We start from the raw sequence: 25,804 nt of genomic DNA on the forward strand, positions 1-25,804 counted from the left end.
GGCAGACTGTGTATTATAGGGATGGGTAGGGGAAGGGGGAGAGGTTGCAGTATGTGGCAACTCCGTACTTTTTGCTTAATTTCACTGTAAACCTAAAACCACTCTAACCTAGTAATTTAAAAAGGCAATAGGCTGAACTGCAAAACTCTAAAGCCACTGAAGTATGTACAGAAAACACTGGCTAACACATCCTATTAACTAAATAGGCCTGACAGCAATGTAAAATAGGCTTATGCCAGTGACAGAAAGCAAATCAGGAGGTAGTAAACACACACCAGTTATTTCATTTTTAATATGACCAAAATATTGTATATGTACACAAAACCAAAACCACAAAAAATATTTAACATGCTAATAAACTATAAACAAAATTCAAAAATAACCTAAGAAATTGAGAGAGCAAATCAGGTTAAAGTCAATTCATAATATCAAAGAGGAGCCATGACAGTGCTTTTGCATTTTAGTGCTAATTTCTCTAGGAGTGTTCTTCTAATTTTCTATCAATTGGGAAAAATATCAGACAGAAATAGAATGTTTTAATAGCAAAAATAGATATTGTTTACCTCAACTCAGGACATTTTAAAAATAAAGGTGAGTGGATTTTTTCTTACATGAAAGAGCAAAATTCATTTTCTTTATAAGACTGTTGACAGTCTTTATTTTTCATGTAGTCTACTTAACTCAACCATACCCAACCGTGCTTCTGAGCTTTACTTCTCCAGCTTTTTTCTTTTCTTTTTCCAGAGAAAGGAAAGTACATGCTGACTCTTAGTCATAGTTCAAATTCATGTTTCTATTCTTCCTGTATATCCCTTGGAGTATAGAGGAAAGTTTTCTATTTCTTTGGAGAAAAGAAAAATCTGTTTTCTATTTTCTAAGCCAGTGTCGTCAAACAGCATTGTGAGGCAGCATACTGTATGAAAAGTATAAGGTGACACAAAAGGGACAAATAAAAATGATAAAAGTCAATTAAAAAGAAATTCTGAATAAAAATGTGGAACATGAAAGTAGTCCATGTAATTTTCAAGAACCATTTCATTCAAAGCTTAGAAAAAAAAAAGAAGAAAGAAAGAAAAGCTCTTGACTGGCCAATCTAGACAGAAATGTGTGCTTCGGCCCACTGAGAGATAAAGGAAGCAATTGTCATGGCTTTGGGAATTTAGGAAACTTTTAAGATTTTTGAACCAATTCAAGTCAGTTCTTTGAAATGAAAAAAGGAGATATTGAGGCCACAGAGGAGACTTACTGAAGGAGATTCATAAAAATAAAATTTATTCACTCAAGAAGTAACTTATTGAGCATATTTTATACACTGGGCTGTTAGGATCATCATTGAACAAAATAGACCACCCTCTTCCTCCTAAATCTCTGCCAGGGTGGAAATTATGTTCTATTTCATGGAACACAGAAGATGAACGTTAAACATAAAAGCAATTATATGTCAGAATTTGAAAATATTATAGGAAAAAATGGAGCAGGGTAATAGTGGTTGAGATACAGGTTATTGGGGTGAGAGAAGGAAGGTGTGTCAGGATCTTCTTGTATTTCTATAAAGGCATACTTGAGACTGGGTAATTTAAAAGAGGTTTGATTGGCTTATGGTTCTGTAGGCCATGCAAGCATGGCGCTGGCATTGCTCAGCTTCTGGGGAGGCCTCAGGGAGCTTTTACTAGTGGCAGAAGGTGAAGTGGAAGCAGGCACATCACATGACAAGAGTGGGAACAAGAGAGAGAGAAGGGGGAGATGCCACTCACTTTCAAACTACCAGATCTCCAGAGAACTCTCTCATCACCAAGCGGATGGCACTAAGCCATTTCTGAGGGTTTTGCCCCCAAAATCCAAACACCTCCAACTAGGCCCCGCCTTCAACACTGGTGATTACATTTTGACATGAGATTAGGAGGGGACATCAAAAGCATATCAGACAGGTTGCAATTTAAATCGGTGTGCCCAGGACAGGCCTCTTTATGAAGGGGACATTTGAACACAGATCTGAAGCAAAGAAGAAGGGTGTCTTTATAAGCAGCCCGTGCAAGAATCTGAGGATAGAGCATTCCTGATGGATGCCAGGAGGGTCAAAGTTCAGAATGTTTACAGCTACTGGGAAGGGCAGGCTTATACTTTGAAAATAAGAGATCAGTAAAAGACTACATGCAAAAACAAAATTACAAATTCTCAAAAAGAAATAAATGAAAGTGTAAATCTCAGAGGATTTCTGAAACCTCTGAGGAAGAGATGAGAGTTTAAATGGGCCTTGAAATGTTTTTGAGGTTTTCTTCCCACGGGAATAAATTCAATGATCATAAGTGCTTATAAAAGTTACAAAGCAGTTACAAAGATGAGCAATAGCATCACAGCAAATGCTTAAGAAAAAAATGTTAGGTGGTTCTCAAGTGTGAGATACATTTTCAAATAATTCAGCCTGCTTACATGCAACGCTTTCTAGCATGTGCCCCACTCATCTCTTTTACAATGAACTAGCTGCCTCTATTGCTTCTTTACATGCCTCAACTAACTAAATGGTAGCTTAATAATCCCCATAGGTCGACAAAGACTGTTCTTGTCTTTCTTGCAAATCCTATGGATACATTTCAATTATTTTAACTTGTTTGCTTTTAGCATTTGATACCATCAAATATGACAGCCTTGCAATTTTCCTCTCTTTTGGTTTGTCTCTTGCTTCTTTCCTATCATTTTGCTTTTTATTCCTCCATCAGCTCCATAAATATTAGGCTGTGTTCTCAACTCTCAGTTTTCTTCAGTACTCATTGTCTTCAACTTATCTTTTCTCATTCATTCTTAAAGCCACTCAAATAAGGTTCTCACCCCACCTTTCCACCTAAGTTACTAGGTAGTCAATAGTTCCAGTTTTCCCCAACAATCTGAGTTACTCCAGATGTCACACTTAATAATGCTAGTGCACTCTTTCATTTTCACATGTGCTATCCCTATTTGAACGATAAAATATATGGTCTACCTATTTATGAATCCGGCTGCAAAACCCAGTGGTCAATTCTCAGCACCTCAGTTCTCCTTCTAGGTTCCAAGGCTCCCTAAATAGCCAGCAAAATCACTGGACCCCTCGGGATGTTTTAAAATGTCAAGGAAAACATATCTCTCAAATTCTGCACAAGCTACTAGCTCAAGTTAACTCACAATTACAATGTTAGATTGCACTGCATTCCTTTCAATGATATCGTATTGTTGCAGATCTGAGTTTCTGGCGTTTGCTGTCTGTCATAAAAAGTTAAGGACTGTACAAAAACCAGTGTGGAACAGGAAATAAATTTGGCAGTTCTCAAAGAGGTTCCAAGGTTTAGCGTTATTCATAACTATATCCAATAGGTACACACATCTCATTAGAAAGTAATTATGGTTATTTTAGAATAAAATTAAATATTAATTTTTTTCTTTAAATTTGTATGTTTTAGGTTTCCAAATGGCTACTAAGTTGATAGGACAAAAATACTTATGAAATGTTTGGGGTAAGGCCACTTAATAAACAAAATTGTTATGTATTTCTTTTGGCCTAGGAGACCCATAAAAAAACTACTGAAACAGCCAGGGTGACATAAACCATAAACCAAGAAAGGCTGGGATCCTCTGCTTCAGTCCTTTTTTTTTTTCTTTTTTCTTTTGAGTCGGATTCTTGCTCTGTTGCCCAGGCTGGAGCACCCTGGTGCGATCTCTGATCACTGCAAGTTCCGCCTCCCGGGTGCAAGCCATTCTCCTGCCTCAGCTTCCTGCGTAGCTGGGACTACAGGCACTCTCTACCAGACCCGGCTAAATTTTTTTGTACTTTTTTAGTAGAGACAGGGTTTCACCGTGTTAGCCAAGATGTTCTTGATCTCCTGACCTCATGATCTGCCTGCCTTGGCCTCACAAAGTGCTGGGATTACAGGCCTGAGCCACTGCACCCAGCCTAGTCCTTATTGTATAAGTGACTATCAGGAGCATTTGACTTAGCTGATCCCCCATCCTTTTTCTGCTTCCTCCACTCAGCTTCCAGGACCCACACTTTCTTGGGGTTTTTTCTTCTACCTTGGTTTTCTTTCTACCTCACTGGTCACACTTTCTCAATCGCTTCTTCTGTTTTGCACTTCTCTCTTCAATCTCTTAATATTAGAGTGCCCCAGGACACATGACTGAGCTCTCTTCTTTTCTCAGTCTGTAATATCTTCTTAAGGGGTCGCATTCAGTCTCATGGCTTTAAATAGCATCTATGTACTGATAATTTTCAAATTTGTAACTTGAAAACAGACTCCTTCCCTGAATTCAAACTCAAACAATCCAACTACCTTCACCACATTTGCACTTCAATATGCATTGGACATGCAAATTTAACATATCAAAAAGAAGCTACCCTTACCTCCCTGTCTCTGCACTGCTCTCCAAACCTCCACTGAAACCAAAAAGAAAAAGAGAAATCTGCTCCATTTCAGTACAAGCTAACTCCATCCTTCTCAATACTAAGGCTGAAAAGCTTGGTTTCATGCTTGACTCTTTCTCTTAAACTCTACCAATCCAGAAACAAATCCTCCTAGCTCTACCTTCAAAATGTATGCAGAATTCTATCACTTCTCTCCCTCACAGCAGTCAGCAAGTGCATCAAGCTACCACCATCTATCTTTCTTCTGGAACTCCAAAATAGTCTTCTAGCCAGTCTTTCTGCTTCAGCACTTGCCCCACTGCTGTCTATGTTCTCATAACGTAGCCACAGTGATGTGTTTAAAACGTAAGGCAGAGTCTATCATCACTCTCTACTTAAAATCCCCAATTACATCACATTTGACTCAAAGTCAAAGTCCTTACCCTACATGGAGCCTTGATCTGAACACCTACCCTACTGTGAATTCTCCGACTTCATCTACCATCACTCTTCTCACTCACTCCACTCAAGCCACACTGACCACCTGGTCAACACCTCCCAGTCATGAACCTTTGCAGCGCCTGTTCCCTCTGTTTGGAACGCTTTTCACTGAGACAAATCCTTGTGTTCTCCCACCCTCCTTCAAATCTTTTCTTTTCTTTTTTTTTTTAGTTTAGTTTCATTTTTATTATTATTATTATTATACTTTAAGTTCTAGGGTACATGTGCATAACGTGCAGGTTTGTTACATATGTATACTTGTGCCATGTTGGTGTGCTGCACCCATCAGCTCGTCAGCACCCATCAACCAGTCATTTACATCAGGTATAACTCCCAGTGCAATCCCTCCCCCCACCCCTTCCCCATGATAGGCCCCGGTGTGTGATGTTCCCCTTCCCGAGTCCAGGTGATCTCATTGTTCAGTTCCCACCTATGAGTGAGAACATGCGGTGTTTGGTTTTCTGTTCTTGCGATAGTTTGCTGAGAATGATGGTTTCCAGCTGCATCCATGTCCCTACAAAGGACACAAACTCATCCTTTTTTATGGCTGCATAGTATTCCATGGTGTATATGTGCCACATTTTCTTCATCCAGTCTGTCACTGGTGGACATTTGGGTTGATTCCAAGTCTTTGCTATTGTGAATAGTGCCACAATAAACATACGTGTGCATGTGTCTTTATAGCAGCATGATTTATACTCCTTTGGGTATATACCCAATAATGGGATGGCTGGGTCATATGGGGTCATATGGTACTTCTAGTTCTAGATCCTTGAGGAATCACCATACTGTTTTCCATAATGGTTGAACTAGTTTACAGTACCACCAACAGTGTAAAAGTGTTCCTATTTCTCCACATCCTCTCCAGCACCTGTTGTTTCCTGACTTTTTAATGATTGCCATTCTAACTGGTGTGAGATGGTATCTCATTGTGGTTTTGATTTGCATTTCTCTGATGGCCAGTGATGATGAGCATTTTTTCATGTGTCTGTTGGCTGTGTGAATGTCTTCTTTTGAGAACTGTCTGTTCATATGCTTAGCCCACTTTTTGAAGGGGTTGTTTGTTTTTTTCTTGTAAATTTGTTTGAGTTCTTTGTAGGTTCTGGATATTAGCCCTTTGTCAGATGAGTAGATTGCAAAAATTTTCTCCCATTCTGTAGGTTGCCTGTTCATTCTGATGGTAGTTTCTTTTGCTGTGCAGAAGCTCTTTAGTTGAATTAGATCCCATTTGTCAATTTTGGCTTTTGTTGCCATTGCTTTTGGTGTTTTAGACATGAAGTCCTTGCTCATGCCTATGTCCTGAATGGTACTACCTAGGTTTTCTTCTAGGGTTTTTATGGTATTAGGTCTAACATTTAAGTCTCTAATCCATCTCGAATTAATTTTTGTATAAGGAGTAAGGAAAGGATCCAGTTTCAGCTTTCTACTTATGGCTAGCCAATTTTCCCAGCACCATTTATTAAATAGGGAATCCTTTCCCCATTTCTTGTTTTTCTGAGGTTTGTCAAAGATCAGTTGGCTGTAGATGTATGGTATTATTTCTGAGGAATCTGTTCTGTTCCATTGGTCTAAATCTCTGTTTTGATACCAGTACCATGCTGTTTTGGTACCAGTACCATGCTGTTTTGATTACTGTAGCCTTGTAGTATAGTTTGAAGTCAGGTAGTGTGATGCCTCCAGCTTTGTTCTTTTGACTTAGGATTGTCTTGGCAATGCGGGCTCTTTTTTGGTTCCATATGAACTTTAAAGCAGTTTTTTCCAATTCTGTGAAGAAACTCATTGGTAGCTTGATGGGGATGGCATTGAATCTATAAATTACCTTGGGCAGTATGGCCATTTTCATGATATTGATTCTTCCTATCCATGAGCATGGTATGTTCTTCCTTTTGTTTGTGTCCTCTTTTATTTCACTGAGCAGTAAGCAAACTGGATCCAGCAGCACATCAAAAAGCTTATCCACCATGATCAAGTGGGCTTCATCCCTGGGATGCAAGGCTGGTTCTGTAGAGGACTACATGCTCACAAACAGGGTGTTCCCCATAAGTCCTGCTCTCGCAAACGAAGCAGGGCGTTCCCGACAAGTCCTGCTCTTGCAAACGAAGCAGGGCGTTCCCAATAAGTCCTGCTCTTGCAAACGAAGCAGGGCATTGGGGGCCTGTTTATATGTAAATATCTTGAAAATCCAGAAAGTCAGGGAAAGGTCAGAAAAACAACAATGTGTCTTGTGACTTGGCAACATTCCACAAACGACTGTATAAAATAAAGGAGAGCGTGCCATTCGAGGCGGCCGCCATGTTTGTCTTGTCTTGTGTTGTCTTGTGTGTTCATTCCTTTGTTTAGGAAACACGTGGACCCCAACATCTGGCGCAGCAAGCAGGGTCCGTGGCTCCACGAGAGCAAGGAACCGGAGGGGGAACACCCCAGGCAGGTAAATAAAGAAAGGGGGACCCACGGGAAAATTATGGGGAATTCCACCTCTCTGGCCTCTGAATATTTGTGGTTACTCCAGGGACTGTTGATGTCTATAGGAGTAGAAGTTAGTTAAGGAACATAAGACTTTGAAGTGATTGTTTGCCCATGTTGAACAACATTGTTATTGGTTTCAATATCAAACCAAAGTGCAGTTAAATCGAAAGGAATGGTTACAAGTGGTTAAAGTCCTGCGTCGAGCTCATCAGCAGGGGCAAACGATGCCTCTGACTTTGTGGACTTTGTGTAATTCCATTACTCAGGCATTAGAGTTACTTGAAACTGACTCAGAGCATGGTGATACTGCCACAGGAGGTGAGGCATCTGAAGCTTTAGAGAGGAATGATCCTAGAGAGGAACATATTTACGCCCCGGTTGTTGAGGACAAGGAATTGGAAAAAGAGCTAAAGCCTCCTTCATCTGAAGGAAATTCTGATTTGCAGCACATTTTAGAGATGTTACAACAGTTGTTAAAATTGCAAGATACCACTGCTCCTGTTTCTTCTATCTCTCCGCCATGAGCCTTCCTTGTTACCTTCCCTTATGCTAAAAGGATTTCCCTTTGCCTCCACCTCCAACCTCTTTGTCTATGTCAGGTCAGGTTTTCTCTGTGCCTCTTCCTCCTGTAGGAGAAAAGAAGGAATAGAAGGAAAAGGGTGATTTCGAGGAATTAGATTTATTCCCAATAACACGGGCTGCTTTCGGCCCCAATGCTCAGTTCCCAAACGGTGGCCAGAATGTGACTTTTACAGCCCTACAATTTAAATTTTTGAAAGAAATGAAAGCTGCAATTTCTAATTATGGCCCTCAATCACCGTTTGTCCTTGGCCTTCTCGAAACCTTCTCTTCAGAACATATGATGATTCCTATTGACTGGGAAACGTTGGGACAGGCTGTCCTTGATTGTTCGCAATGGCTTCAATTAAAAAGTTGGTGGTGGGAGGAAGCAAGAGTACAAGCTAGAAAAAATGCTACATGAAATCCCCCAGGACCTACTGAAGAGCAGCTTACGGGTTCAGGACAATACGCCACTCTTAATGCTCAGGCAGGCCTAGATGATATTGCTCTCACTCAGATTAAAGCCTTGTTTTTAAAAGCATGGACTAAGGTTGAAATAGCGGGTAAAACTTCTTTATCTTTTGTAAAGATCCTACAAGGAGCCACAGAGCCATATCCAGATTTTGTAGCCCATCTTCAAGATGCTGTATTAAAGACTGTAGGTTCAGGCCCTGCTGCTAAAATTCTTTTGGATACTCTGGCTTTTGAGAGTGCTAATCCTGAGTGCCAAAAATTGCTGCATCCTCTAAAAGCTAGTGAGGCTGATTTAGATGAATACATTCGGGCTTGTGCAGGTGTTGGAGGAGCTATTTACAATGCTCAATTGTTTGCTGGGGCACTTTCTAAGGCTTTAAAAGGCAATTCTAAACAAGGTATATGCTATCAATGTGGGAAACCCGGTCATTTTTAAAAGGAATGCCGGAAAAAATTAGGCTTTTCTGCTCTAAAAGGAAAAAGGTTACCATCTAATATGTGTAAACGATGTGGCAAGGGTCGACATTGGACCAATGAATGCCGTTCAAAAACTGATAAAAGTGGGAATGTACTGTCACCCCTCTTGGGAAACAGAAGCTGGGGCCCGCAGGCTTGGGGCCCCAACAACTACAATGCAGGCCTACCCTAGTACCCAGTGAGCAGTGGCTTACAACATCAAGGAATGACCTCGAGTCCTCCTTAAAGACATCTTACCCTACCCCAGTTTCTCAGCTTTATGCTGCCACTAAGCAGAGTGCCACTGCTGACCTAGCTATTGTCCAGCCTTATACTTTAACTCCTAATAGAGGAATATATAAGTTGGCTACCGGAGTGTGTGGTCCTTTGCCAAAGGGACATGTAGGACTTTTACTAGGTTAAAGTAGCAATGCAATGCGGGGGTTAATGGTGGTCCCAGGAATAATTGATCCTGATTTTACTGATGAAATCCTTATTATGGTACAAGTCTCACAACTTATGCGCCTAGAGGCAGGGGAATGTATTGCATAATTGCTTTTATTGCCTTTTTTTCCTTTCTTATCTGGAGATGTGTCTCGTCAAGGAGGTTTCGGTAGTACTGGGAAAACTGTTTTCTGGGAAACTTTAGTTTCTGATCAAAAATCTTTATGTTCATTGCAAATTAATGGGATACTTTTTGAGGGCTTAGTCGACACAGGAGCGGATGTATATAATAATGTTTGGCTCAATGGCCTGATCATTGGAAAAAGAAACAAGTATCGGTTACTCTATCCGGCCTAGGTACTGCTTCTATAGTCTACCAAACTGTCGAGCCCCTGAGCTGTGTAGGACCTGAAGGACAACAAGGAAAAGTGTTCTTTTATATTGTATTTGGGGCCGCGATCTTTTACAACAATTTGGTGCCTTTTTAAGCATTCCTCATATTTCTTCAGCTGCCAAAAATATGATGTTCAAAATGGGCTACAATCCTTTAAACTCTTTTTTTTTTTTTTTTTTTTTTTTTTTTTTTTTTTTTTGAGACGGAGTCTCGCTGTGTCTCCCAGGCTGGAGTGCAGTGGCGCGATCTCGGCTCACTGCAAGCTCCGCCTCCCGGGTTCACGCCATTCTCCCGCCTCAGCCTCCCAAGTAGCTGAGACTACAGGCGCCTGCCACCTCGCCCGGCTAATTTTTTGTATTTTTAGTAGAGACGGGGTTTCACCGTGTTAGCCAGGATAGTCTCGATCTCCTGACCTCGTGATCCACCCGCCTCGGCCTCCCAAAGTGCTGGGATTACAGGCTTGAGCCACCGCGCCCGGCCCCTTTAAACTCTTAGCCACTGTCCACAAGCCTCAAGCTTTACAATTGAAGTGGAAAACTACAACTCCTGTTTGGGTGGAACAGTGGCCATTATCTAAAGAAAGACTTAAGGCTTTAAAGAATTTAGTTAAGGAACAATTGGCCGAGGGGCATATTGAACCAAGTACTTCTGCATGGAATTCCCCTGTGTTTGTCTTGTCAAAAAAAAAAAAAAAGGAAAATGGCACTTATCAACTGATCTTAGAACTGTAAATACTTGTATTCAACCTATGGGGACTTTATCCCCTGTAGCAGAAGAAGAATTGTCATTTGTAGAAAATAGAATTAATGAAGCTCACCTTGATTATATTGTACCCAATCTTCCACTTTCGTTGTGTCTTTTTCATACTCCCCATTCGCCAAGGGCCGTTTTACACCAAGATAATAATATTCTGGAGTGGCTGTTTTGGGCTAATAAAGCCATTAAGAAAATTCACCCATATATTGATAAATTGGCTGAATTAATTATTAAAGGACGATATCGAGCTCGTCAGTTGCTTGGTGCTGACCCTGTAAAAATTATTACCCGATTATCTAATCAATACATTGAATCTCTGCTGGAAACTCATGAGGGTTGGCAAGTGGCTTGCGCTGAGTATACTGGTTCTTTTTCTCAGCATTATCCTAGTAATAAATTGTTTGCTTTTCTGCAACAATATTCTTTACTGCCATATAATCCTATCTCTTACACTCCAGTTAAAGGTCCCACCTTTTTTACTGATGCTTCAAGCAATGGAAAGGCTGGATACTGGACTTCAGACAATTCAAAAATTTCTCACTATCCATTTGAATCAGTCTTTATTATTTGTAACTCTTACTTCCCGCATTGCCCCCCTTTTTATCACTCATATTCATTCTCATTCAGCTTTGCCAGGACCTTTATCTTCTGGCAATAGTCAGATTGATTCTTTACTTATTGGCAGTGTCCAACGGGCTCAAGATGAGCACCAACTACATCATACTAATAGTTTAGGATTACAACGGTGATTTTCTATAACACGCCGACTAGCCCGAGCTATTGTCAGAGCCTGCCCACCTTGTGCTCCTATTATTGCACCTTTTTAAAGTCCAGGTATTAATCCTTGAGGCATTCAACAAAATCACATTTGGCAAATGGATGTAACTTATGTTCCTTCCTTTGGTCGTTTAAAATATGTTCATCATACTATTGATACGTGGTCACATTTCCAGTGGGCTACACCATTACCCTCTGAAAAGGCTGACTCTGTTATTACTCATTTACTTACTTGCTTTGCAGTTATGGGAGTCCCTGCTGAATTAAAAACTGATAATGCCCCTGCTTATTGCTCTCGCAAATTGGCTGCCTTCCTCTCTTTATACCATATTCATCATTCCACTAGTATTCCATTTAACAGTCAAGGTCAAGCAATTATTGAAAGAGCCAATGCTACCTTAAAATTACAACTTTTAAAGCAAAAAGGGGGAGATGGGCGAGATTCCCCAAAACATCAAATTCTGAAAGCCTTTTTTACTTTAAATTTTCTCAACCATTGGCGCCAATTACAGCAGTCTGCAGCGGCGAAACATTTTCAACAGCCTTTAGAAAAGCCGCAAAACAGTAATCTGTGGGTGTATTATCCTTCATTACAAAGGAAATATTTAAAAGGAAAAGTTTTACAATGGGGCCGAGGCTATGCTCTTGTCCGTACAGGTGCCGGAAACGAGTGGTTTCCATGTCGATGGTTGAAACAGTGCCATGGCGAAGAGGAACCAATCCAAACAGTTCCTGAAGGAATTCCAGGAGCTAAATCTGAGTGCTCAGAGAACATTCACCTTTGGAACTCGTGCAGAGCCCCCGACATGGGGACAACTGAAACAGTTAAGAAGCTAAAGGGGTTGTTCAACAAGCTAGGCAGCCCAAAACCCCACTGACTTTATTCCTGGCTATGCTGGCTGTAGTAAACTGTCAGGTAACAGCTGGAGAATTTACATACTGGGCTTATATTCCTTTTCCACCCTTATATCAAGGTGTGGCCTGGGGAGACAGAAGTCCCAGTATTTACTAATGATACTGCTTGGATGCCATCACCTTTTTTAAACCAGGATCCTGAATTAGACACTGGCACAGTAAATAGTTCATATCAATTTGGGGTTGAAGGGTTACCTATATGTCTTGGGGGGGGTAGTCCACATTGTCTGCATCTTTCTCATGAGGCTTGGGCTGTTCACTATAACCATAGTCATATCTCTGCCTTTACTATGATTATTGTTGCTCAAAGTTTTAAGTATAATCATACTGCAGTACTTAATGAAACTCTGCCAAGTACATTATCTTTATGCCCTATCCCTGATGTGTCCGGAGGTGTTTCCCAACTAGAGTGGACTAGATGTAGAAGTAGTGGGCCACGATTATTGTTAGAAGTAAAAGGGAAGAGTCGTAAATACTTTGTTACAGATTGGAGTGTACATGGAGATTTTCAGACTAAATTCAGCCATGTCAACCTGCGTTGGCATAAGGTAATCACAGCATTTCTGCAGATGGCAATGAAACTATTATTTGGCATGATGGTGGTCTATCACCCCCTTGCCACATTTGGCTAATACCTCACAAATACAAGGTCATATTTGGAAGTTGCTAGCTGCTGGTAAACCAATGTTCACTTTCACGGGAAACATGTCCTTAAATCTTACTAATATTGCTAACCCTTTCCATATATCTTTGCATTGAAATAGTTCTAGATATGTTATTGCATGTGTAAGAAAGCCTTACTTGTTGTTGACAGGAATTTTTAAATGGGATAATAATACAGGGGTAGTTAACTGTACAAACAATTGTACATTCTTAAGTTGTATAAATACTACTTGGTGGAATAATAATTGGAATGAGTCTCATTCCGATTTATATATACTAAGAGCCAGAAAGAAACCTGGCTACCTGTAAACTTAACACGTACTTAGAGTGAATCTGCTGGGGTTACTCAAATTTATAAGGTTATGCAAGATCTTGTCCACCGCAGTCGGAGAATGGTTGGAATCGTCGTGACCGCGGTGATAGGACTTGTAGCAATTGCTTCCACTGCCGCTGTTGCTGGATTAGCTCTACACCAGAATATACAAAATGCAGAATTTGTGCAACAATGGCATGAACAATCACATTTGTTGTGGCAGCAGCAATGAGACATAGATGCTCGTTTGACTGAATGAGTAGATAATCTGGAACAAGTGGTTTCTTGGTTGGGAGATCAGCTAACAGTGTTGAATACCCGAGCTTTGTTGAAATGTGATTGGAACACTACCCAATTTTGTATTACTCCTGTTCCTTTTGACAGCACTGTACATAATTGGACTGAGATAAAGAGACTTTTAATTGGTCATAATAATCTTTCCCTAGAAATACAAGAATTAACATGGAACCTTTCTGAAACATTTTGCAATCAGTTACCGTTGCTGACTGGTGCAGATTTGATGACTGGTATTGCACAAAGTTTGATGTCTTTGAACCCTATGAGTCCTGTAAAAACTTTGCTGACCTCTGTTTCTAGTAATGTATTGATTGTTGTTCTTGCCTTTGTCATTTTTCACAGTCTGCTGGAGACGGTGCCAAAGGGCAAACACCGAATCCCAGTGAGCCCAACATGTAATGATGGTTTTAAAAGAAATTCAAACTTATAGATAAGGAAAGGGGAAATGTAGAGGACTACGTGCTCACAAACAGGGTGTTCCCCATAAGTCCTGCTCTCGCAAACGAAGCAGGGCGTTCCTGACAAGTCCTGCTCTTGCAAACGAAGCAGGGCATTCCCAATAAGTCCTGCTCTTGCAAACGAAGCAGGGCATTGGGGGCCTGTTTATATGTAAATATCTTGAAAATCCAGAAAGTCAGGGAAAGGTCAGAAAAACAACAATGTGTCTTGTGACTTGGCAACATTCCACAAACGACTGTATAAAATAAAGGAGAGCGCGCCATTCGAGGCGTCCGCCATGTTTGTCTTGTCTTGTGTTGTCTTGTGTGTTCATTGCTTTGTTTAGGAAACACGCGGACCCCAACAGGTTCAACATACGCAAATCAATAAACGTAATCCAGCATATAAACAGAACCAAAGACAATAACCACATGATTATCTCAATAGATGCAGAAAAGGCTTTTGACAAAATTCAACAGCCCTTCATGCTAAAAACGCTCAATAAATTCGGTATTGATGGAACATATCTCAAAATAATAAGAGCTATTTATGACAAACCGACAGCCAATATCATACTGAATGGGCAAAAACTGGAAAAATTCCCTTTGAAAACTGGCACAAGACAGGGATGCCCTCTCTCACCACTCCTATTCAACATAGTGTTGGAAGTTCTGTCTAGGGCAATCAGGCAAGAGAAAGAAATCAAGTGTATTCAGTTAGGAAAAGAAGAAGTCAAATTGTCCCTCTTTGCAGATGACATGATTGTATATTTAGAAAACCCCATCAACGCAGCCCAAAATCTCCTTAAGCTGATAAGCAACTTCAGCAAAGTCTCAGGATACAAAATCAATGTGCAAAAATCACAAGCATTCTTATACACCAGTAACAGACAAACAGAGAGCCAAATCATGAATGAACTTCCATTCACAATTGCTTCAAAGAGAATAAAATATCTAGGAATCCAACTTACAAGGAATGTAAAGGACCTCTTCATGGAGAACTACAAACCACTGCTCAAATCATTTTTATCTGACTATCTTGTAAAATAGTGCAACCTTCACCTTGCCCCAATCCAGCACTCCCAATTCCTCTTGCCCTAGCTAATTTTATCTTATTCTACATCATTTATTCTATTCTAACATTCTGTATAATATGCTTTCATATCACAGTTACCGTATACTGTCTTTCTCCAAGTTCTAGATGCTCACGGATTACTGTTTTATTCACTCTCTAAGTGCACAGAATTTCTGGAATACGGTAAATATTTGTTAGATATTTGCTAAATAGATGAAGGAATCAACCTGTTCACTGGGAGCCATCATAACCATTTTTAAGGCTTCCACTACTATGCATATTTCCCAGTAACTTCCAAAATTATATCTCCAACCCAGAACTCTCCTGACTGAAAGAGATATATTCATCTGCTTACCTGACATCTTTCTTTAGTTGTTCCAAAAGAACTTCTAATTCAAAAGTTTCAGAAAGACATCTTACCCTTAAACTTGCCACATGCCCTGTGTATTAGCCAGGTCCAGCTGTCATAACAAGATACCACAGACTGGGTGGCTTGATTATAAACATCTATTTATCACAATTCAGAAAGCTTGAGGTCCAAGATCAAGGTGTCAGCATCTAGTCTTTCCTGTGAGGAGAGAGAAAGAGAGGGGGTATTGGGGGAAGAATGAGGAAGAGAAAGAGGGAAAGAGAAAAATGTGGTGTCTCTTCCTCTTATATGTCCTACCAGATTAGGAGCCCACACTTATGATCTCATTTAACTTTACTTACCTCCTTAAAGACCCCATCTTCAAATCCAGGGATGTTGAGAGTTGGGGCTCCAACACATGAATGCAGATGGACATAATTCAGTCTACAACACCCGGCATTTCTTATTGTTATGAGTGAAAACACTGAGAATGCAATTAGCCAAGCCAGAAACCTGATATTTATCCTCGACTCCTTTTCCTTCATCATTGATTATATCTAATGAGGTACTAAATCCACTCAATTCTATCTCCTGAATACTTCATATCTTCCTCCCTTTCTGTGTTTCTTTATGGCCCTCCCCTAGTCAGTCCCTCATTTTGTACATGGACTATGCTAGTGAGAGACAGGAATAGCTGGATTTCCTAGGCTGACTAAGAATCCCTAAGCCTAGTTGGAAAGGTGACTGCATCTACCTTTAAACACGGGGTTTTAGGTGCAACTTAGCTCACACCTGACCAATAAGGTAGTAAAGAGAGCTCACTAAAATGCTAATTAGGCAAAAACAGGAGATAAAGAAACAGTCAATCATCTATCACCTGAGAGTACAGTGGGAGGGACAATGATTGGGGTATAAAGCCAGGCATTTGAGGCGGCTGCTCTCTTCAGGTCCCCTCCCTTTGTATGGGAGCTCTGTTTTCACTCTAGTAAATCTTGCAACTGCACTCTCTTCTGGTCTGTGTTTGTTATGGCTCCAGCTGAGCTTTGGCTCACCGTCCACCACTGGTGTTTGCCGCTGTCGCAGACCCGCCACTGACTTCCATCCCTCAAGATCCAGCAGGGTGTTTGCTCTACTCCTGATCCAGCGAGGAGTCCACTGCCACTCCCGATTGGGCTAAATACTTGCCATTGTTCCTGCACGGCTAAGTGCTCAGGTTCATCCTAATCAAGCTGAATACTAGTCGCTGGGTTCCATGGTTCTCTTCTGTGACCCATGGCTTCTAATAGAGTTGTAACACTCACTGCATGGCCCAAGATTCCATTCCTTGGAATCTGTGAGGCCAAGAACCCCAGGTCAGAGAGCACATGGTTTGCCACCATCTTGGAAGCGCCTCACCACCATCTGGGAAGTGACCTGCCACCATCTTGGGAGCTCTGGGAGCAAGGACCCCTGGTAACACTAGTTGGCCCCTAAGCTACCCTCCAGCCATCATCCTCGGCAACTTCTTGCATCCTGCACACCACTGACAGATGATCTTCCTAAAACACAACTCTGATCCTGTGACTCCCTGATTTAAAATCACACAATAACATACCGTTCCCTAAGGATAAACTTATATTCCGGTAGTATTGCCCACTAAGCCTTTTTTTGTCATCTCCACCTTCACCCTTCCCACCCAATATCCTATCCACTTCCCACTTTATTCCCACTTTATTTATTTATACCAAATCGTTTGCAATTTCCCAAGCACTCATTGCTTTCCCTGTCTTTATCCAGAGCTGTTCATAGTACCTTACCAGTATCGCATGCCCTGGTCTCTCCACCAAGTCCCATTAGTCCTTGCATTATCGGCCCATCCTGGATGAAGTGTTCTTGTTTTCCCAAGGAGGTCAAATGTTTGTTCTTTGTACAAGGCTTGCTCTATTAGGGAAATTAACTATTGTATTGTAATTGCCTGTCTGCATACCTACCTCTCACTGACTCCATACTCCATACCTAAATACCTTGATCAACACATAATATGGATCTTTGTATTGCCAGTGCCTAGCACAGATTGGCAGTTTACTCAATGACTGCATGAAATGAACTAAGTCAGTGGAGTTTACTCTGGAAACTTTCTCTTCTGACAATTACTCTTCCAGAATATCTGTAATTCCTTTATTTTCCTGCCTTATTAAGAATAAAAGTAAGTGAAATTATAGTTTCCAATGTTTCTCAGTTTTTTGCTGTTTTTTATTTATTCTTCATATATTAATTTCAGAGGGCTTGTTGAGGAACCAATTAAAATCCAAATTCTTATCTTTTTCCAAGATTCAGCTTAGTTTTCAGATGATCACATCTACCAATGAAAAGACAAGTTCCCAGTGATAATACGAAAAATTATAAAACTTGACACTGTCAGGTAAAAAAAATTGAATGCATTTCTGAGGATGTGTTGGCTTAATATTTTAAATTAATTTTGGGACATGCTAAGCATGTAATATTAAACATGTGTCACTGATTTTGAACTTAATACAATGCATTTAAGGGCTTATTAAGATGTGAGTTTCAGAGTGTTTGTGTAGTTAATAAAAAATTGTGTGCATTGTTAAACATTTACCTAATGAAAGTCTTAAAGATGTAAGGAAGATAATACTGAAAAAAATCATAAAGAGTAAAGAAACATTTCAGGAAAGACCAAATAGACTACTAGACTAGAAATTACTACTAGACTAAACACTAAAACAATTGAGAGTACAGAGAGATAGAAAGAGAAAGCTGATTAGAAATGAGAAGACCAAAGTTCTGTACATAGTACAAATAGAATAAAAGTACCAGGTTAAAATAAATGAAGAAACACACCCTGAATAATACACAGGGCATGTGGTTTAATCTCCAAGTAAACATATCACATAGCAAATATGTTAGAACTGTGAGTACTACAATAAGCTGTCATACAGTCCCATCATCATAACCACACCATCTCAAATGTTTTAGTCACACTAGAAGGAAAGAATTCCATATATTAATTTTTTCAACATTTGAAGTCACAAGGACAGACTTGACCAATACTTTTGCATTAGTCAGGTATGGGTTGTTATAAAAAACAAAAACCAAAAACAAACAACTAACAAATCTCAGTGGCTTAAGAAATAAAAGGTTATTTCCTTCTTATATAATGCAGTCCAATGTGATGCACATATACACTGGAGTGTTTGACACAGTATAGGCAATGAATATGTAATAAAAGATGGAATGAATAAATAGAAGGAAAAGAAAGAAGGAAAGAAAGTCCCACCTAAATCTGCTCAAACTATATAAATCATCCCAGCCTCAATTTTCATATCTATAACATAAGATAATAGTGCTATGGGTTTTTTGTTCTTGTTGTTGTTTTGGAGTTTTGTTTGTTTGTTTGTTTTTAGACAGAGTCATGCTCTGTCACTAGGCTGGAGTGCAGTGGCACAATCTCAGCTCACTGCAACCTTTGCCTCCTAGATTCAAATGATTCTCCTGCCTCAGCCTCCCAAGTAGCTGGGACTACAGGCTCACACCACCATGCCCAGTTAATTTTTGTATTTTTAGTAGAGACAAGCTTTCACCATGTTGGCCAGGATGGTCTCCATCTCTTGACCTCGTGATCCTCCTGCCTTAGTCTCCGAAAATGTTGGGATTACAGGTGTGAGCCACTGCGCCCACCCAGTAGTGCTGTGATTAAGGGTAATCATCATCATCATCATCATCATCAAGTGTATAATCTAATAAACCTCAAAATGAGCTTAAGGAGACCCAGAAAAAATGGGCTTAAGGAGACCCGGTTATCAGAAAAATGGCTGATAGGAGGAAGCACTAACTTGCAGCTGCCACGTGGAGGGACAGAGCAGCATGTGGAGACCCACATCGTGAACTTTTGCTCCAAGAACTACCAGAGGAACATACCAGGAAAGCTGAGAGAATTCACAGACCCTTTGAAGGAGGTGGATTGCCACTGCAGGCTCTGTGGGACAGCTGAGGAGCTGTGAGTATCTTGCTTTCTCAGCTGGGAGACTTGTGGTCTAGGGCAAGTTCTCAATCCTGCTCACCAGCTGCCTGGAAATAAACTCAGTGCTGTTGCAGGGGCACAGTAGGAGTGAGACCAGTCTTTTAGGATGCAGGCTGTGTAGGAGCTGGGTGAGGCCTGTAGCTGCTGGCTTTCCTTCATTTCCCTGGTGACCTGTGTGATGCAGCAGAGAGATCCATAATCCACTTGGGAGCATAACTATATTGGCCTGGGAACAACACTCCCATCCCCCACAGCAGCTGCAGTAATCCCCACCCAAGGAGAGTCTGAGCTCAGACACGCCTAACCCTGTCCCCACCTGATGGTCTTTCTCTACCCACCCTGGAAGCCAAAGACAAAGGCCATAATCTCTAGGGAGCTCTATGGCCTTACTCTCCACCTGAGAAACATGAATACTTATCCAAAGGTGACTCTAGAACAAGCTTGTATCCTTCTTATAAAACTGCAGCTGATGTAGTCTTGAAGCACCATCTCCTGGCTGCAGGCCAGCCAACACTAAACCAGCACGCTTAACAAAAATACAACTAATGGTCCTCGCAGAGTCCAATTTACTCCCCTTCTACTTCCACCAGAGCAGCTGCTGGGATCCATGGCTGAGAGACCTGATAACAGGTCACATCACAGTACTCTTTGCAGACACTCCCCAATACCAGCCTGGAGCCTGATACCTCTGCTGGGTAGCTAGATCCAGAGGAGAAATAACAATAACTGCAGTTCAGCTCTCAGGAAGCCCCATCCCTAGGGGAAAGAGGAGTGCACCACATCAAGGGAACATCCCTGTGGGACAAAAGAATCTGAGCAGCAGCCCTTGAGTCCCAGATCTTCCCTCTGAAATAGTCTATACAAATGAGAAGGAACCAGAAAAATAACTCTGGTAATGTGACAAAACAAGGTTCTTTAACACCCCCAGGAAATCATACTAGTTCACCAGCAATGGATCCAAACCAAGATGAAATCTCTGAATTGCCAGAAAAAGCATTCAAAAGGTCGATTATTAAGGCAATCAAGGAGGCATCAGAGAAAGGTAGAGTGCAAATTAAAAAAAAAAAAAAAGATATGGGATATGAATTGAAAAATCTCCAGTAAAATAGATAGCATAAGTTAAAAAAAAAAAAAATCCACAACTTCTGGAAATCAAGGACACACTTGGAGAAATGCAAAATACAATGGAAAGTCAGCAATAGAATCAAACAAATAGAAGAAAGAACTTCAGAGTTCAAAGACAAGGCTTTTGAATTAACCCAATCCAACAAAAACAAAAAAATAAAGAGTGTTTAAAAAATGAACAAAACCTCCAAGAAGTGTGGAATTATGTTAAACGAGCAAACCTAAGAATAATTGGTGTTCCTGAGGAAAATAAGAAATCTGAAAATTTGGAAAACATATTTGAGGGAATAATTGAGGAAAACTTTCCCAGTCTTGCTAGAGATCTACACATTCAAACACAAGAAGCTCAAAGAATACCTGGGAAATTCATCGCAAGAAGATCATCACTTAGGCATGTTGTCATCAGGTTATCTAAAGTCAAGACGAAGGAAAGAATCTTAAGAACTGTGAGGCAAAGGCATCAATAAGCTATAAAGAAAAACTTGTCAGATTAACAGCAGATTTCCCAGCAGAAACCGTACAAGCTGGAAGGGATTGGAGTCCTATCTTTAGCCTCCTTAAACAAAACAATTATAAGACAAGAATTTTGTATCCAGTGAAACTAAGTTTCATAAATGAAGGAAAGATATAGTATTTTGCAGACAAATGAATGCTGTGAAAATTCACCACTACCAAGCCAGCACTATGAGAACTGCTAAATGGAGCTCCAAATCTCGAAACAAATCCTTGAAATACATCAAAATAGAATTTCCTTAAAGTATACATCTCACAGGACCTATAAAACAATAACACAATGAAAAAAAATCAAAGTATTCAGGCAACAATCCCAATGAAAAGAACAGTACCTCACATCTCAATACAGATGTTGAATGTAAATGGCCTAAATACTCCACTTAAAAGATACAAAGGCCGGGTGCAGGTGTGGTTGCTTACGCCTGCTATCTCAACACTTTTGGATGCTGAGTGAAGTAGATCATGAGGTCAGGAGATTGAGATCATCCTGGCTAACACAGTGAAACCCCATCTCTTCTAAAAATACAAAATTAACCAGGCATGGTGGCACACGCCTGTAGTCCCAGCTACTCAGCAGGGTGAGGCAGGAGAATTGCTTAAACCCAGGAGGCAGAGGTTGCAGTAAGTGCCAAGATTGTGCCCCTGCACTCCAGCCTGGGCAACAAACCGAGACTCCGTCTCAAAAAAAAAAAAAAAAAAGATACAGAATGGCAGAGTGGATTAGAAGTCACCAACCAACTATCTGCTGTCTTCAAGAGACTTACCTGACACAAAAGGACTCACATAAACTTAAGGTAAAAGGTGAAAAAGATATTCCATGGCAATGGACACCAAAAGAAAGTAGGAGTAGCCATTCTTATATCAGACAAAACAAACTTTAAAGCAACAGCAGTTAAAAAAGACAAAGAGGGACGTTATGTAATGGCAAAAGGACTCATCTGGCAGGAAAATATCACAATCCTAAATATATATGCACCTAACATTAGAGCTCCCAAATTTATAAAACAATCACTACTAGGTCTAAGGAATGAGATAGATGGCAACACAATAATAGTGGGAGACTTCAATACTCCACTGACAGCACTAGGCAGATCATCAAGACAGAAAGTCAACAAAGGAACAATGGACTTAAAACTATATCCTAGGACAAATGGACTTAACAGATATTTATAGAACGTTCTACCCAACAACTGCAGATGATACATTCTATTCATCAGCACATGAACATTCTCCAAGATAGACCATATAATAGGCCACAAAACAAGTCTCAAAAAATTTTAGAAAAATAGAAATTATATCAAGAACTCTCTCAATAATAAAATTGGAAATCAACTTTAAAAAGAACCCTCGAAACCATGCAAATACATGGAAACTAAATATCTACTCCTGAATTATTGTCAGATTAACAATGAAATCAAGATGAAAACTTAAAAATTCTTTGAACTGAGCAATAACAGTGACACAATCTATCAAAACCTCTGGAATACAGCAAAAGCAATACTAAAAGGAAAGTTCACAGCATTAAATGCCTACATCAAAGAGTCTGAAAGATCACAAATAAACAACCTGAGGTCACACTTCAAGGAATTAGAGAAGCAAGAACATATGAAACCCAAACCTAGCAGATGAAAAGAAATAACCAAGACTAGAAGAGAACTAAATGAAATTGAAACAAAAAATACCAAAGACAAATGAAATAAAAGTTGGTTCTTTGAAAGGATTAACCAGGAAAAGAAGAGAGAATATCCAAATAAGTTCAACTAGAAACAAAATGAGAGTTATTACAACTGATACCACAGAAATACAAAAGATCATTAAAGGCTACTATGAACACCTTTACATGCACAAACAAGAAAATCTAGAGGAGATGAATAAATTCTTGGAAATATACAACCCTCCTAGATTAAACCAGGAAGAAATAGAAACTGTGAACAAACCAGTAACAAGAAGCTAGATTGAAAGGATAATTCAAAAGTTACTAACAGAAAAAAAAGCCAAGACCAGATGGTTTCACAATTGAATTCTGTCAGACATACAAAACAGAGTTAGTAACAATCCTCTATTGACACTATTCCAAAAGATAAAGAAAGAGAGAATCCTCCCCAAATCATTCTATGAAGCCAATATCACCCTAATACCAAAACCAGGAAAGAATATACCAAAAAAGGAAAACTACAGACCAATATCTCTGATGAACATAGATGCAAAAAATCTTCAAAAAAAAATTAGTTAACAGAATAAAACAGCAGATCAAACAGAAAACCCACCATGATCGAGTGGGTTTCATACCAGGGATGCAGGGATGGCTTAACATCCACAAGTCAATAAATGTGATACAAAACATAAAGAGAATTAAAAACAAATATCACATGATTATCTCAATAGACGCAGAAAACGTGTTTGAAAAAAATCCAGCATCCCTGTGATTAAAGCTCTCAGCAGAATCGGCATAAAGGGAACATACCTTAAGGTAATAAAAGCCATCTATAACAAACCCACAGCCAACATTATACTGAACAGAGAAAAGCTGAAAGCATTCCTTCCGAGAACTGGAACAAAACAAGAATGCCCACTTTCACCACTTCTATTCAACATAGTACTGGAAGTCCCAGCCAGAGCAATCAGACAAGAGAAAGAAATCAAGGGCATCCAAATTGGTAATAGTTGCTAGAGATATGATCGTATATCTAGAAAACCCTAAAGACTCATCCAAAAAGACCATGGAAATGATAAATGTATTCAACAAAGTTTCAGGATACAAAATTAATATACACAAATAAGTTGCTCTACTATACACCAACACGTACCAAGCTGAGAATCAAGTCAAGAACTCAAACTCTTACAATAGCTGCGAGAAATAAAATACTTAGGAATATGCTTAACCAAGGAGGTGAAAGACTTCTACAAGGAAAACTACAAAACACTGCTGAAAAAAAATCATACATGACACAAACAAATGGAAACACACCCTATGCTCATGGATAGGCAGAATCAATATTGTGAAAATGACCATACTGCCAAAAGCAATCTACAAATTCAGTACAATTTCCATCAAAATACCACCATCATTCTTCACAGAATTAGAAAAAACAATCCTAAAATTCATGTGGAACACTAAAAAAGCCTGCATAGCCAAAGCAAGGCTAAGCAAAAGGAACAAATCTGGAGGCATTACAACACCTGACTTCAAATTATACTATAAGGCCATAGACACCAAAATAGCATGGTACTGGCATAAAAATAGGCATATAGACAAATGGAACAGAATAGAGAACCCAGAAATAAAGCCAAATACTTACAATCATCTGATCTTTGACAAAGCAAACAAAACCAAAGTGTGGAAAGGCCACCCTATTTAACAAATGGTACTAGGATAAACGGCAAGCCACAGGTAGAAGAATGAAGCTGGATCCTCATCTCTCACCCTATGCAAAAGTCAACTCAATATGAATCAAAGACTTAAATCTAAGACCTGAAACCATAAAAATTGTGGAAGATAACATTTAAAAAACCTTTTAGACATGGTTTAGGCAAAGACTTCATGACCAAGAACCCAAAAGCAAATGCAACAAAAATAAAAATAAATAGATGGGATTTCATTAAAGTAAAAAGCTTCTGGCTGGATGCAGTGGCTCACACCTGTAATCCCAGTACTTTGGGAGGCCAAGGCAGGTGGATCACGAGGTCTTGAGATCAAGACCATCCTGGCCAACATAATGAAATCCATCTCTACTAAAAATACAAAAATTAGCTGGATGTGGTGGTGCATGCCTGTAGTCCCAGCTACTCAGGAGACTGAGGAAAATCGCTTGAACCAGGAGGCGGAGGTTGCAGTGAGCCAAGATCGCACCACTGCACTCCAGCCTGGGAGGCAGAGCAAGACTCTGTCTCCAAAAAAAAAAAAAAAATTCTGCACAGCAAAAGAAACAATCAGCAGAGTAAGCAGAGAACCCACAGAGTAGGAGAAAAATCTTTGCAATCTATAACATCCAAAAAAGGACTAATATCCAGAATCTACCAGGAACTCAAACAAATCAGTGAGAACAAAACAAACAATCCCATCAAAAAGTGGACAAAGGACATGAATAGACAATTCTCAAAAGAAGATATACAAATGGCCGACAAACATAAAAAAATGTTTAACATCACTAACTATCAGGGAAATGCAAATCAGAACTGTAATGCAATACCACTTTACTCGTGCAAGAATGACCACAAAGAAAAAAGAAAAAATAATAGATATTGGTGTGGATGTGGTGAAAAGGGACCACTTTTACATGTTGGTGGGAATGTAAACTAGTACAACCACTACGGAAAACAGTGTAGAGACTCCTTAAAGACCTAAAAGTAGAGCTACCATTTGATCCAGCAATCCCACTACTGGGTACCTACCCAGAGGAAATGAAGTCATTATACAAAAAAGATACTTGCACATTCTTGTTTATAGCAGCACAATTCACAGTTGCAAAAATATGGAACCAGTCCAAATGCTCATCAATCAACAAGTGGGTAAAGAAAATGTGCTATATGCATACTGTGTAATACTACTTAGCCATAAAATACTACTTAGCCATAAAAAGGAATACAATGATGGCATCTGCAGCAACTCGTAAGTGGGAGCTAACCTTTGAGGACATAAGAATGATACAATGGACAATTGGAGACTCAAGGGAACTGGAGGGAAGGGGAGGAGGGATAAAGGACTACACGTTGGGTACAATGTACACTGCTCGGGTGATGGGTGCATCAAAATTTCAGAAATCACCACTAAACAATTTTTATTTATGTGACCAAATGCCACTTGTTCCCCAAAAACTATTGAAATCTAAAAAAAAGATAAAATAAGAAAGAATCTGTGCTCTCTCCATATTAATAAATTACTGAAATAATTTTTAAAA

General features: G+C 39.8%; 1 long non-coding RNA gene across 2 annotated transcripts in view; it reads right to left on the bottom strand.

Annotated features, from left to right (window-relative positions):
* Positions 1-629: 629 nt before the first annotated feature.
* LOC144333231 (uncharacterized) overlaps positions 630-25,804 on the bottom strand; it is a 66,915-nt gene continuing 41,740 nt past the window's right edge. Inside the window, exons 1-3 of one of the 2 annotated variants that reach the window (XR_013401742.1) lie at positions 19,166-19,394; positions 15,254-15,466; positions 630-913 (exon numbers count right to left, since the gene is read on the bottom strand). This is a non-coding gene — a long non-coding RNA (uncharacterized LOC144333231). Of the gene's footprint in view, positions 914-15,253; positions 15,467-19,165; positions 19,395-25,804 lie in introns of those variants that run through there. The other variant, XR_013401743.1, reaches the window with a different exon arrangement.

The sequence above is a fragment of the Macaca mulatta genome, chromosome 11 (genome assembly GCF_049350105.2).
Source record: "Macaca mulatta isolate MMU2019108-1 chromosome 11, T2T-MMU8v2.0, whole genome shotgun sequence".
Taxonomy (NCBI): Eukaryota; Metazoa; Chordata; class Mammalia; order Primates; family Cercopithecidae; genus Macaca; species Macaca mulatta.